Source organism: Peromyscus eremicus, chromosome 19, assembly GCF_949786415.1.
Source record: "Peromyscus eremicus chromosome 19, PerEre_H2_v1, whole genome shotgun sequence".
Lineage (NCBI taxonomy): Eukaryota > Metazoa > Chordata > Mammalia > Rodentia > Cricetidae > Peromyscus > Peromyscus eremicus.
The window spans coordinates 16,653,803-16,669,926 of record NC_081435.1 but is presented as its reverse complement, the minus strand read 5'-3'; positions in this window follow the sequence as shown (position 1 = coordinate 16,669,926).

The following is a 16,124-nucleotide window of genomic DNA, read 5'->3' as shown; positions in this document are numbered from 1 at the left end:
GAATAGATGTAGGGAGAGTGGGCAGCTTTGTCTTGCTCTTGATTTTAGCGGAATCACTTTGAATTTCTTTTCTTTTAATTTGATGTTGGCTATTGGCTTGCTGTAAAATGCCTTTATTATGTTTAGTTATGTTCCTTGTATTCCTGATCTCTCCAAGTCCTTTATCATGAAGGGGTGTTGGAGTTTGTTGAAGGCTTTTTCAGCATCTAATGTGATGATCATGTGATATTTTTCTCTTAGTTTGTTTATATGGTGAATTACATTGACAGATTTTCGTACCTTATATGATCAGTTACTTTTTTTCTATATCTCCAAAATGTTTCAGACTCTTCTTACAAATTTACCACCTCATTCCTTGATGTAGTTTTTCTCCAGAGAACCCTGGTATTCTCCATTAAAACCAATATTTGAAACTAATGTGTGGAGAGTGTACTCATCACTACTGAGTCTTGCTATATGAAAGATAAAAAAATCCAGGCAGAAAAGAATTATCCTCTATATTGACCTTCAAATTCATCTGTGAACTAGGCACTCCTGTGTCTCTACCTGAAGATCTTTTAGCTGGAGCTGCATTTTCTCTCCTGGGTCTAAAGAATGGTAGTGTCAGTGCTAGTTTTGGAGATAACATCATTAAAGCTATATAACCTATCAAGTGTAATATGTCATGATTATATATGTGAGCTTGTATCTGTGAACACATACTTTATTGTTTTTCTCTCTTTAGAGAACACTGACTAGTAAAAATACATTCAAAGTATTGCTTTTCTCTTTACCTTCCAAAGACAGAAGATGATTTTTGTAGGTTCTGAACCATAATAACTTGATGAGATTTGTGGAAGTAGAACCCTAGGTGACATGTAGCCCTTTTGTATCTAACATCCCTTGGGGCAGAAGTTTGCTAAAATGATGCTAACTTATAGTTAAATAAAAGCTATTGAACAACAGGGCAAATACACTCAATGCTTACATATTGATGTACTTTAAAAGAGAGGAATTGATTGATTCATGTAAAGAGATGACTAATGTTTGAGATGATAGCTAAGCCAATATTCTGATCTCTCTGTGTGTGTGTGTGTGTGTGTGGGTGCATATCACATGATCTCCACATTGGTATGAAATATAGTGCATCAATTAAAGCAAAACAACTAAAGTTATTTTTTTTTCAATGAAATGTTGAAACTCTTGATTTCCTCATAGCTTTCATTCTCTCCTCTCTTTGAATTCTTTCAGGGGCCAGCAGGATTTAGGGATCTTGTTTCCACTACTATTACTCCTACTGATTGAAGGAGTATTGATGATATCTAGCTCCAAGCTGAGCAGAGCTTTGGCTTGTGTAAATACAAAGCAACATCAGCTTCCTTTGCTAGTGTCTGGTCTACAAATGATAAATGAACCTGTTGATTTATGAAAAACATCACTGAATGCGTCTGTGAAGATCATTTTTTTTCTTCCTCAGAGATAATTGTGAACTAATGTTCTCTATCTTCTAGAGTCTCTGTGTTGAGTATTGGCCTTGCAAGCATCAAAAACGTAGTGTGTTAGTTACTTCTCCTATTGCTAGACAAAATTCCTGGGAAAAGCAACTTAAAGAAGACAAAGATTATATTTGATCACAGTTTGTGGTTTCAGTTCACCATGGGGAGAACTCATGTGAGATAACTCATGTGATCACACTGCATCTGTAGTTAGAAGAAAAAGAGATAAATGCTCAGTTCAACTTTCTTTATTCTTCCCTTTCACTGCAGGACCCCAGTATAAGGAAATGGTGTAACTCACATTGAGGGTGGGGCTCCCAACTCAATTAACCTAATCTGTGATCTCCCTCACAGATAAGCTCACAATTTGTCTACTAAGTTATCTTAGTAGTTCATTGTTCAGAGCAGTTATAAAAGGAACAGAATCCAAATCCTGATTTTCTAACACCTAAAGTGATTCCACTCCTGGATGTTGGGTTGTGTAAGAATTCAATAGACATTGCTCCAATAAGAAACTGTCTTCTGTAACTTTTATTCTAAAACCTTTGAATATATTAATGCTCTACTTTATTTATAGAATTGTATGTCTGACTTAGTAAGGTACAAGGAGGTGATAGATTAAGTACAAATATCATTAATCAGCATAATTTCTCCAAACTTTAGTTTGTTTCTTTAAGGACAGCTATTTAATCTGCAAAAGATATACTGCACTTTCTGTCTTCAAAAATTATCTTCTCTTCCCCTTGATACTTTACTAACTTCATCCTGGAAGAAAAATTTTCATACTGCCCTATATATGTCACTTTGAATATTTTACAAATATCACTGTATAGTCATATTCAAAATGAAAATACTCTAAACCCAGGGTAGTGCTTCATCTCCCTCTATATTGTAAATTCCTAAGAAAAACAAGCCCTAAGGTTTACTTTTCATCTTCTCTGGCAAATAGCTCTAGACTCTAAAATTGAGAGGTATTTAATCAATTTACCTGATAATAAATGGAATAATATATCCCCATAGGTACTTGGGTGAAGCAATCATGAAGCTCTTTGGTTTTCTGCTTCATAGATTCAATTCACTTCTTATCATAAAATCTGAATGAGATTGACCCAAAAGAAGCATTGGTCCAAAATATGAACAGAGTGGAAAGTCAGGACTACAGGTGGGACTGTTTGTCACAAATCTATGTGACACTTTAATTTCTATCACTTTCAATTTTCCCCGGTATAACTCTCATTCCTGCTCAGGCTGGTACAGCCCCATTTTCATGTCCTTGGGCCTGACATCGCTCCTGACAGAGAGTTCACCTTTGCTATCCAATTTGAGATGATCATTTCCTGACATAGTGCTGTCCTGTGAAGGCTCACCTTGCTGCCTCTGGGACCACATCCTGTTAATCATCACAAACCCAATCACATTGATGATAATGTTCTAGCCCGTCCCCCAGCCTTCTAGGCCATTCAGATGGCTAATGTCTTGTTAAAACTTTTTGACTTATTAATTTTAGCTGTGACAGGGCCTGATTAGCTTCTGAATTACTCGGTGCCTATTTTTAGTCTGATGTGCTTCTATCCTTCACAGATAGTTTAATCCCAAAGTATTAATTCGTCTCTGTATAATGCTGGCTTGTCTTCCTCCTGCATCTTCCTGGTTTTCTTTACCATATGTACAACTTGCTTTAACGTGCCCATTGCTTTGCTCTGGAAGGTGAGCATCCCTTGTTACAAAGACTGCAGATTACCTAATATCTATATCACCAAACTATCCAAAACACAGGAATAAAACTGTGAGATTGGAAACATCAATAATTAGCCAGGATGCTCTGAATAATCAGCTAGTCTGTAATGGATGGCACTATTGAAATATTTTTCATGTAAATCAGGAGATAACTGGGCCTGTGAGTAATGCAAAAGGCTACCCAGGATTCAACTGGACTCTATGTAAGATAATGAAACCAGCCAGACTGCCTAGAAACCAGTGGCAAATTATTTGCCCCCAATACTAAGCTTTTGTCCAAAAGGAAAGGAGGAAGGCTACAGAAGGGTTTGGGCAGGGCCACAGAGGATGTGGGCAGTGGCTACACAAGAATGATGTGACCATTAGTGTTTGAATCACAGGTAAGTTGCTAAAAAGCAACAATTAGTGATCAGGTAAAGAGAGTATCATCCATGAGACATTTGAAAAGGTATAACAATAACACAAGGTTAAGTCAGTAAAGACAACGAACACAGAGGAACTGGATGAGAAGGCCTAGGATGAAAACTATGCTGCTATATAAGGAAAGTCTGGCTCTAAATTGAGGGCAGAGAGGTATGCAAACTCAAATCACTGATAATCATGCAGATACTGCCTGGTTTAAGATGACCATACCTAAAGGTTCTCCAATCTACAACGGCAAAAAAGCATATATATGATCATATGTATCCATGAATGTATTCATGTGTATGTGTCTAATATATAAATTTACTAGAAAGGCATATGGAGAAATACTATCATGAAACCGTACTCTATATGTGTATGCTATATATATTAGAAATAAATATATAGATAGAAATAAATAAATAGATAGATAGATAGATAGATAGATAGATAGGTAGATAGATAGACAGATAGATGATAGATTTTTCTGTTTGAATTTTGGTATGTTTCTAGGCTAGCAAAATGTATATCAGTACCTGTGCTCCAAATTCATGAGACTGAAGAACAGTTTCTCTACAGTTGTTGATCTAGGACTCTGTACCTTGTGTTTATTAAATTCACTTTCCCTCCATGGTCTTGCCAATCTATGTTTATTTCATGGATGAAGCATATCAAAGGCTGAGTAGCTTCAGCAGATAGTGACCATCTAAACAAAAAGAAACTATGAAACCTCTAGGGAATCTCCTTACCCAAGAATTCTTAGGGAAATGAATGGAGGTTTGTGCATTTTCTTAAACCAAATACATTCATATAGACTTCTTAAAATTGTATTTATTTTTTTCTTTTGTGGGGTGTGTGAGTGTGTGTGTGTGTGTGTGTGTGTGTGTGTGTGTGTGTGTGGGCTGTATCTCTTCAACAATACATATAGGTTTAAGAATTTATTCTAATTTTTTTTTAGATAATAATATAACTACATTTTGACTTTCCCCTTCCTCTCCCCAAAGCTTTCCAGATACTCTTCACTGCACTCCTTCAAATTCATGGCACTTTTTTCACTAATTCCCATTGCATGCATGTACATATGTGTATATACATTTCTAAGTATAAGCTGCTTAGACTGAATAATGTTGTTTTTGTGTATGTTTTCAGGGATAACTATTTGGCACTGGACAATCAATTTCTGTGCTTGTCTTTGGGAGAACATTACCTCTTTCACTTCCACCTTTACTCACTTGCCTATAGTTTTCTTTTGCATAGGGTTAAGTCCTCTTGGGCTCTTCCCCATCCACTTTGGCACGTCCATTGGTGTCATCCTTACTCTGCTCATCTTTGGACAATCACAATGGTAAGACTTTATTGGTGAAGTGTCTGGTATTACTAGTAGACAGAATCTGAAACAAACTCCCCTGGTCTTCTGACTCTTACAATCTTTTCACTTCTTCTTCCTCCATGTTCCCAGAGACTTAGGTATGGGAATCTTTTGTAGACATATGCACTGGGACTGGGCTCAGTAACTCTGAATATTGAATGGTTGTGGTTTTGCTGAAATAGGGTCTGTTGCAAAGTGCAGTTTCCATGATAAAGAATGCTGTCTATAAGTATGTGTGTGTATAAGGACAAATATTCATAGATTACCATCAGGGACTTATGCTGGTTTAGACAATTGGTGGTCATAGATTCTCCTCCAGTAACTTAGACTTCAATAGCACTGAGTAGCTAGCTATATTTCTAATACCTGGCATGGACTCCCTCTTGTTAAGCTGGTCTTAAGTTCAATTAGAGAACTGTTGGTGACTGCCAAGGTGTGTGTGCAACCTTTGCACACTTAGAGATATCCTGCCATGTTGTTCATTAGTGTGGTTCAGAGATATCATAGATTAGCAGGACTTTTCTTTGACTCCCTACTTTAGAAGCTTGAAGAGTGCCTTATGGTACCTTGAAAGGTAGTCCTCAGGGAGAGAACATTCTGATCAGTTCCAGCTTAAAGGTCTCTGTTTCTGAAGTGTCTGGTATCTTCAGCAACAGAAACTTACCTTCTGTCTCTGGGAGTTAACCAAGGGCAACATCAATAGGATATATGTTTGGGAGGCTCCTGGATAACGCTGGCCAACAACTCAAAAGAGGACTTCTCATGTCTAGTATTTGGAGTTTTGTTATGGGGTTTTTGGCTCTTGTAGGGAGAATCATCAGGCTAGAACATGAAAGTTCATTAAAATTATATATATATATATATATATATATATATATATATATATATATATATATATGCACAGCATTGTAGTTTATTTGTTTTAAAGTAAATGGATAATAGTATGATTCCTTGTAGCTTTATCAGGCATCTTTATTGTTATTTTACAGACTTTCCACATTTTTTGGACTTATCTCTCTCCCACTTCTCTAAAGTGTCACCTTTCCTATTTTGCTATCATGTCACTTGTAACTCATCATTCCCCTTTACCCTCTTCCTGCCTTATTCTGTACTTAATTTCCTCTTCCCTAAGGAGGTCTCCTCATTGTTGTTTATTAATAAATTGCAAACCGTAAAAGTTTCATTCTAAGATTGTGAACATTCTAGTGTCTAGTCTAACTTCATTACTATTACGTGAGCTTCTAATTCTGTGCCTTGTTCTACCACTTCTGTCCTTTGAAGAATGCGTTCAGATACAAACCTTAGGCACTTCAAAAATTTATCCTGATTCCCCAAGTTCAGAACCTCAGCCTCTTCTTGAACTTACTGTTCTGGGAATAACTCTACACATGTGCTGAACTACGTATACAAACTGTATTTGATAAGCAGTGGGGATATTTTGGTAAATATAAAGCATTTTTTATTGTATTCTCAGGACTGTGGACCAAGGCCCTATGATGTACCACAATGCAGTATTCAAATTGCACACCCACCATTTCTGTAGTAACTGGCATGGGAGATAATGATTTAATTTTTATTTTTCAATCATTTCTCAATAAACCTGGAAAAATAAATTGATTATAACTTAATTAAATTAAGAATAAATTTTACTAAGTTTAAAATATACAATTTTTTCATTAAGCAACTTGATAAATGTGGTCATAATGTTGAGTCACCAAAATTTGTATTTTAGAAAGTTTAAATTATTCATATATCAATTAAACTCAATAAAGCAATTAAACACATCTCCTATGTGACAGGATATTTGCAATGGATATCACAAAATGAGGACTAGAGAGATGGTTCTTTGGTTAGGAACACATGCCTCTCTTATAAAGGATATGAGTTCAGTTCCCAACATCAGACCAAGTGGTTCACAACCTCAATTAATTCTATCTCCAGGGGATCCAATCCATCTTCTTGCTTCTATTGGCACCTACACATTTGGCACACATTTTTACAGCCACACACACATAAAATTAAATCTTAAAACCAAAAGATCTTCATAAAATCTCAAAAAAAGATCATATTTTTCCTGAATTAAAGGAGCAAGGACTTGAAGTCTTGTTGTATGAGAAAATTAGGTGTGTGTGTGTGTGTGTGTGTGTGTGTGTGTGTGTGTGTGTGTGTTTAATGGGTAAATATAAATAAAGACATTGACAGTACAAACCAGTCAAATTTACTATCCATGATGGTCTATTAGCCTAAGTCCAGATATACCCAGGACAATGAAAGTAGACTTATTTGAATAAGAATAATAATAAAAAACGATAGAGAGAAAGGAAGGGTTCAGAAGAGAAGAGGAGAGGAGAGGAAGGGAAAGGACAGAGGAGGAGAGGAGAAAAGAGGGGAGAGAAGGGGAGGGGAGGGGAAGAGAGAAAAGGAGGGGAGAGGAGCAAAAGGAAGAGCAGAGAAAGGGGCGTGGTAAGGAGACTAAAAGGGAAAGTTAAAAGGAAAGAGAGACAGAAAGAAAGAGACAGAGAGAGGGGGAAGGAGGGAGGGAGAGATGGTGGAAGGGAGGGAGAAAGGGACAGAATGAAGGAAAAGATGGAGGAAGGGAGAGAAGGAAGGAGGAAGAGATGGGTGGAGAGAGGGAAGGAGGGAGAGAGGAAGAGTAAAGAAAAGGGAAGAGATTGATAGAAACAGACATGGAGAAAATAGGAGGAAGGAGTCTGTGGGTAGGTGAAAGGGAAATGCTCAAGATGTACTTTGAAGAAATGGAAATTTGATAAGGAAAATGTTCACTTCCTTATAGTGTTTACATTTCTTTTTCAGATATAGGGCTATGGCTGACTACCTTTTCCTCCTGTTTCAGATGTGATAAGCTTGATTATAAAGAACTGGTTTATTAGTCCAGGTAATCAAGGTTTTCAGAGAATCTTTTATGATTTTTCTAATGTTTATGAGAACTTAATGTTATTGACTCTTCTTGACATCATCCAGTTAAGTCTCTTACCATGCTTTCACTGTTAGGAAGGTTTATCAATTTTATTTATGTGTACAATGAGCATGTATGGATACTTTTGATCTCATCTTTTGCAGGTATTTGATGTATCATCTATTTATTTATTTTCATCTGGTTTTCTTATATTTGAATTCTTCTTGTTGTAAAACCAAGTAAAATCTTGTAAGATTGACTTAGATCTTCTTTTATATTAATTAATGAATTTTCAAGTATAATTTTTTATACAATATATTTTGATCATATTTTTCCTCTCCCCAACTCCTCCTACAGTCTTGCCAAATCTCTATCTGTCCACCTTCTAATTTGTAACATTTACTTAATCCAAAAGATTTCTATGCACTATGGTCGTTCTACATAAGCCATTTAGTTAATTTACAGGTTTCATTTAGTTCACAATATTCTGTATTTTGTTGAGACTCCACGAGTTTCCTTAGTTTCCATATTTTAGTGTTATTAGAAGTTTCATAAAACAAGTGTGAGCTTACAAATATCTATGAATTTTCTTATTCTTTAATACTAACTGGCTTAGAAATTATCCCAAACTCCTAGCATCCTGTCAAAAGGATCTGGACACTGACTGACTACGGTGTGGCACGCTGTCACATTTTTATTACTATAATAAAATTATATAAAATTCTCAAGTATATTGAAATCCATGATTTTCTAACAGTGTTAAAAGTTGTTCAAATCTAGGAAGTGATATAAAACTCATTCACTATCTTAAATGTTAATAATAAACATTAGCCGGGCGGTGGTGGCGCACGCCTTTAATCCCAGCACTTGGGAGGCAGAGCCAGGTGGATCTCTGTGAGTTCGAGGCCAACCTGGGCTACCAAGTGAGTCCCAGGAAAGGCGCAAAGCTACACAGAGAAACCCTGTCTCGAAAAACCAAAAAAAAAAAAAATAATAATAATAATAAACATTAATAGGTAAAGGGGTATAATTAAGAGTCCGTCTACACATTTTATTCATGGCATTGTTTTTAACTACATTCTTTGAATTATTTTATATTAAGTGTTAGATTTCATTGTGCTATTTCATACTCTTATAATCTTTTAAACTTTCTTCTCATCTACTCCCATTTCCTTTCCCCTCATTGCAGGTCCCTATTGCATCAGACAATCTTGCTATTTCTTTTATTGGTACATGGATTTTCACTACCCTCTCTCTTCCTCTTCCACACTCCCTTAAAATATTTTCCTTTTCTCTCATGGTGCGCTTTGCCTTTCAATCACACACACACACACACACACACACACACACACACACAGAGAGAGAGAGAGAGAGAGAGAGAGAGAGAGAGAGAGAGAGAGAGAGAGAGATACACATACATACGCAATTTTGAAAAATTAACTTGTATTACTATGGTAGACAATTAAAAGATCAAGAGACTTTACAAATACAAATAATAAATTTAAAGATCATTTGTGAAACAAACATTGTAATTCCTCAAAGCTACTATGAAACTAAGAAAGGAGATTAGCAGATGTCATGTACGTATAGCCTTGCAAGACCTTTTGACCTGATTATGGTTTGTAATATTGATCTAGATCCAATCTGAATGATCTTATAGAACTTGTGAAACTGGGCCTATGGAATCATGTACACCTTCAGCAGCACATATTTTGCACGAATCCTAATTGGTCTTATAATAAAAAATCACACACATAGACTGAGGAGTCCAAAAGGCTCATGGTCCAGGTTCTTCTTAATGTAAAGGGTTTGAGAAGAAACCTGCCCTATTAAGTAAAGGAAGTTACAAAAATAAGCAGGTGGCATTTAATATATATTCAATACAAACTATGTCTTCAAATTGAGGTACTACAGATCTATTAAAATGTGAGAAATTGTATTAATACACATCAAGGCAGCAGTCCATCAGGAATCAGAACTTGAAATGATTTTACAATAATCCCATAAGTCAAATCCAAAGTGCATTTGCATTGGCATCATATAGCAATAAAGACATTTTCTCTATATGTTTATGTGTACTTTTATTAACTGATTGATTGATGTATCTGTGCACTTGTTCATGTATGTGCACATATGTACAGGAAGATGAGGGATGTGTGTGTGTGTGTGTGTGTGTGTGTGTGTGTGTGTGTCTCCATGGTGTAGTGATCACAGTTCACTATCTCCTGTCTTCCTCAATTGAGCTCCACCTTTTTTCAGCTCTAACTGAAAACGGAGCTCAGGGGCTGGTGACACTGGCTGGCCAGTGAGTTCCATGGATCCTCCTGTCCCTCTTAGTTCCCAGCAGTAAGGTTATAGGTGCACACTGCCATGCTCAGCTTTTTTATGTGGATGCTGAGGATTAAACTTAGAGCTTCATGTTTGTGGAACAACGTTTTTTCTGACTGAATCATCTCCACCCCAATGAATTATTTTTTCAGTGGCTTTAAAGATTTATTATGAGTACAAAAAGAAAATTTATGGTGATACTCACTGACAGCATAACTTGGTATGCAGGTTACATGGAATATGCTCAATGTGGAGACTAAAGACATTTCATTAACAGGGAATATTTTGGTGTCATGTATTGTGCTGGGCATTTTTTCATATATTACCGTCATTCTATATATCAACACTACAAGGTGCTGTATTTTACAATGAGGCAGAAAATGAATATAATGAGCCTTTCTACCTGTTTCTGAACACAGAGTGACTTAATGACAAAATCAAGGCCTGTTCAAGGCATGGTCATGCAAACGGCATAGTGTGAATCAAGTTACTACACAAACATAAATGTCACAAAGTCCATGGCTTTATGGAATATAGAATCATGTTAATAACATCAGATTCCATTTAACGTACATGAATAGAATAAGTTTTTGATGCTGTTTGTAGACAGACTTGCCTCCCATTTACATCTGTTTAAAGTGGACTTGTCCCTTCCTGAAGGGTACCGTCTTACCATATCTTTAAAGTGCTGTTAGAGCTACCTATTTCCAAATAAACTCGTTTACACACCAAGAAAATGAATTGAAATCTCAGAGTCCAAGCAATCTGCCTGCATTATTTTACTCAAAGAATTAATGATTTTTCCCCAAGTCCATGTTTCAGGAAATTGCTATGTTTGTGTTGGTTTGACATAACTGTAGATATTTCACCTAATCTATCGTCAAGTCTAGACCAGAAGGGGGAAAAAACACAAACATTTTATCAAAGTGACAAGACAATGATCCACCATGAGTCTTGCCTGCAAAACTATGTTATTAGATTCAATTTATCATGAAAAATTGCTAGATTGTGCGAGGGCTGAAATGGCAGCAGGACAAGAGTGCAGCTCTTTGGTACTAATTATCTTAAGCGTTGACCTTCCAGGTCACCCCAAACCCTGTATTAATTCAGGAGGAGAGCTTAGATGGCCGACTCTGAGATGTCAGAAATTTCTTACAGAAAACCACTTTGCTTAACTCTTGCAAGGCTTCTAGGAGAGACACACAGTTCATTGATATCTAAAGTCCTGACCACCTTATCCACAGTTGACTTACAAACGTTGCTTGTCACTTTTCCTCTGCTCAAATTCCCCAGTGTCAAAATAATATACTCACTTTTACTAGCAGAAATATTCCTTTCTTCCTATCCCTGGTCTTGATGGAAGCTGTCCAGACTGTGGAGTACATCTCATAGCCACTTGCTGAGTGAACAATCATTTTCTTGTTAACATCATGCAGGAGTTTTCCTCAATTAAGACATCCCCAAGGCCTCTCTCATGCAGCCAGTTAAATATAATTGCTTCCTTCCTTGTGATAATGGAGCATTGCTTGTCAATGTCACATGTTGACCACTTAACAGATACATTATTTAACATGCCAGTTGACCTTATCCATCTGTATTAGTTACTTTTTTATTACTGTGATAATACATTATGACCAGGGAAACTTGTATATAAAAGCATTCAGTTGGGTTTCTGAGGATTAGATTGAATGACAAACTTTAATTGATGCATTACATATTCTTCTTATATGCATTAATTTGAACATTTTGTTGTTGTTCCTGCTGTGGTTTTACTTAATTTCCAACCACAAATCAGAACTAGCAGTTTTACATTCTTGATGCAGAGGAGTTAAAGACATTAACTTGGTTAACTTCACATGCCTTCTGTACTTGGTTGATTTTAAATATAATTCATGGTCTATCTTAATTCTTGAAAGTTTCTTCTATTGCTTCTGGGTTATTGGTGAGGGGCAGAAATCTCTCTCAACAGTGAACTGAGTTTTGAAGACTTTTAAATCTCATATTTAGTAAAGCAAAAGTGAAGGTTAGTGCAAGTTGCAGCTTGTTGTCATGGTGGCCTGGCCTTCTGTTACTTGTGTTTGTAATATCTAGGTTGTGACGTTTACATTCTTGATGTCCAACATGTGTTTTGTTCAAATAAATAAAGAGAAGAGGGATAGAGGAATAGGATCCATATCAGCTCCTTCTACCCTTCACTTTTGTTTTAGGAAACAGCTTGATGTCAGCCACTGTCATCCTCTAGAGAGATTGAAATCGTTCTCATGAGCACAGTCAGTAGAAAACAGGGAGAAAAATATTGGAAATTGATTAGGGTAGCTTCTCATTAATGTAAAATTTCAATATAAACATTACAGTTTAAGCGATATTGAATATTTAATTCTGTATGGTATGGAATTGTGTTTTCAACTTCACAAAAACATCAATCACCAAGAATTTCCAACACTAAGAACCCACCAGACCATAGGGCAGGCAAGCATGATTCATTATTTCCTCCTACATCCGACTACATGATACATGACCTAAAATACCTTGGAATCATTATTTATCTAAATAAGAAATTTTCTCAAGGATTCATAGTTTTAGTATTTCTTATAAGGGTCCCATTAAACCTCAGTGTCAGAATTAGGACATGTGTAACTATTCTCTCTCTCTCTCTCTCTCTCTCTCTCTCTCTCTCTCTCTCTCTCTCTCTCTCTGTCTCTCTCTCTCTCTCTCAATACTCATTTTTTCATTTCTCCCTTTCTTTTTCCCTCCCTCTGCTACCTTTCCCTCTCCCTCTCTTTCTCTTTTTCTCACTAAAGGCTGCACCATCAACACAGCAGAATTTACTGTCCTCTCTAGATAAGAAGAAAAGACATTCATTTCAGATTATGTAAAGATGAATCATGAAGAAGACATTGTCATTTTTTGCTCAGTACAATATGTGAGTAAAGGCTATATTATAGTACTATTTTTAATAATGATTGTTCTTTGATTATTTGTGGTTTTTCTGTGATAAACACTGGAAGCAAAAATAGCTTACAGGTGGAAATATGTATATTTCATCTAATAATTCCATATAACTCATAATCACCTATCACTGAGAAAAATCAGTTCAGGAACTTAGGTGCTGGAACTGAAGCAGAGACCATTCAGGAATACGTTTTACTGACTTAGTTCATGTGGATTGCTCAGCCCACTTTTTTTATACAACCCAGGACTTCCTGCCCAGGGATGGCACCAACCTCAGTGTTATGGGTCCTCTAACACTATTCATTAATCAAGAAAATTCCCTATAGTCATGATCACATTCACATTTGATAGGAGAAATTCCTCAAGTGAGAGTTTTCTTCCAAGATGATTATAGGTTTTATCCAGTTGACAAAATGTACCTGCCCAAATTTTCTTGGTAGATTATGAGTGGATAATTTTTTTTATCCTCAAACATCAACTGCTTTTGGTTTAAAAATAACCTCCACGTAACTCTGAACATGAAATCCCCTGAATGCTAGGAGAGATCACAGTATGTATTCCTTGCCTTCATTTGCAAATGTTTGTGTTCTGAGAACCTGTCTGATACTTCCATGTAAGCCAAGTCAGCAAGTTAATAAACCAGAGTAAGAACCTAAGAATATAAGAAATTCCAAAATCCAAACAGCTAACCACCAAGGATCACATATGGAAGAACATGACTGGCATTCAGAAATCTCAAATACACATGATCAAAACCGTGACTGTCAATATTTCTTGGAGCAGATTCTAAATCAGAATAAGGTAAGGATCTCATGACTATAAAGTTGCTGTGCTTTAATCCTTTTGCCTATGTGTCTTCTCTACCCTACACTCTCTTTCAAACAAGAGCTATCAACATTGCTACTCACTCCTGGGACACAATGTAACAGAAAACAGATTCTAAAAGAAGAATCTGAGTAACAATAGAAAGTGAGTTCATATACTCTTCCCAAGAGAGCCAAGTAAATATAGTTTACTATTTTCACAGTTAACCTAAGGAATTTCTGCCTACAGTAGAATTCAACATACAGTATGTATTTTTTTAATCTGTTATTTTTCTTCCCTTGACAAACTTTTGTCACTAGTAATAGGTGATATCCTTCCAAAATTCAAATGTCAGATACCTGTTTTAAAAGAATGAGACATTTTTGTCAAATACTCCCTGATCCCACCCTACTTACTAACTTCTTGTATTCACACATTAGAGATCCCAAAAATTCTGGCAGGAAATTCTAGAAATAATAATTAATTTCAGCCACATGGCAGGATACTGAACCATTTTGCACAATCAATGTATTTTTATTGATTAACAATAAACATATAGAGAAGGAGATTATGACATTCTCCCATTCACACTTGCTTCAAAGTAAAGAAAATATCAAGGAATAAACCTAACCAAGGAAGTGGAGGATCTCTACAATGAAAATTTTAAACTTCTGAAGAAAGAGTTAGAGAAAATGGAAAGAAATCCCATGTTCATGTATATGGTACAAATAATATTGTTAAAATAACCATTTTACTAAAAAAAATTTATAGATTTCACACAATCCCAATTCAAATCTCCATCTTATTCTTCACATAAAAAGAAAAATACCCTAAAATTAATATGGAACCACAAAATACCATAGAGAGCCAAAACTTTCCTGTACAAAATAGAAAAATGTTGGAAACAATAGAATTACAGATCTTAAGATATATTACAAAGACACAGAAACAAAAGTGATGTGGTACTGTGTGATGGCTATTCTTGATTGTCAGCTTGACTACATCTGGAATGAACTACAATCCCAAAATAGAGGGCATAGAATGAGAGATTCTTTTTTTGGTTTGAAGTGGGTGCATCCACTTCTAGTCCTGACCTTTGCGGTAAGAAAACACACACCTTTGATCCAGAACTTGAGGCAGGAAGTCACAGGCCTTTAATTCTGGTCTTGAGTGGTGAAAGCACGGGCCTTTAATGCAGATCTTGGGGCAGGAAGACATACCCTTAATCTGGGCCATACCTTCTGCTGGTGTATATACCTGCTTGCCCTTGACTTGCTAGCACATCGATTTCTTCACTGGCATTAGAACCTACTCCTTTGGGATTCCAGCATATACCAAAGACCAGGTGAGACATGCAGCCTTGTAGACAGAACAACTACTTAATTCTTACCCTTTCCATTTGCAGACTGACACCATTGTTGGGTTAACAGGACTTCACCCTGTAAGCCATTTCAACAATTTCAATAAATCCCCTATATCTATCTATCATCTACCTACCTTTTTAATTATCTGTCATCAATCTACCTGTATATCTATCTACCTACTCTGTCTCTAATGCATTTATGAGTTGATGAGTAATCAAAAGATAGCACACACACACACACACACACACACACACACACACACACACACACACACAAAATGAGAGAGACAGACAGACAGAGAGACAAAGATACACATAGAGATTCATTCTATAAATTCTGTCATTCTAGAAAACCTTGAATAATACATACTGTTACAAAAACAACATGTAAGCCAGTGAAACAAAATTAAAGAAACAAATATGAGTACACATAATTTCAGTCACTTAATACTTGGCAAAGATCCCAAAACAAAATCCAGAGTAAAAAAGCCAGCCGAGCAAATGGTGACAGAAAAACTAGATGTCTACACACAGAGGAGTGAAATTAGATGAATAAATATCATGTTGTAAAAAATCTAACTATTTAACATGAAACTTGAATCTCTAAAACTACTAGAAGGAAGAATAGGCAGAACCCTACACAAGGTGGGTGTGGGAAAAGACTTCCATTTGTCTAAGAACTAAGGCTAATAATTCACAACTCAGACTTTGTAAAACTCAAATGCTTATACACAGGGAAAGAAACAATCAACTAGGCAAAATCTACAGGATAAGAAA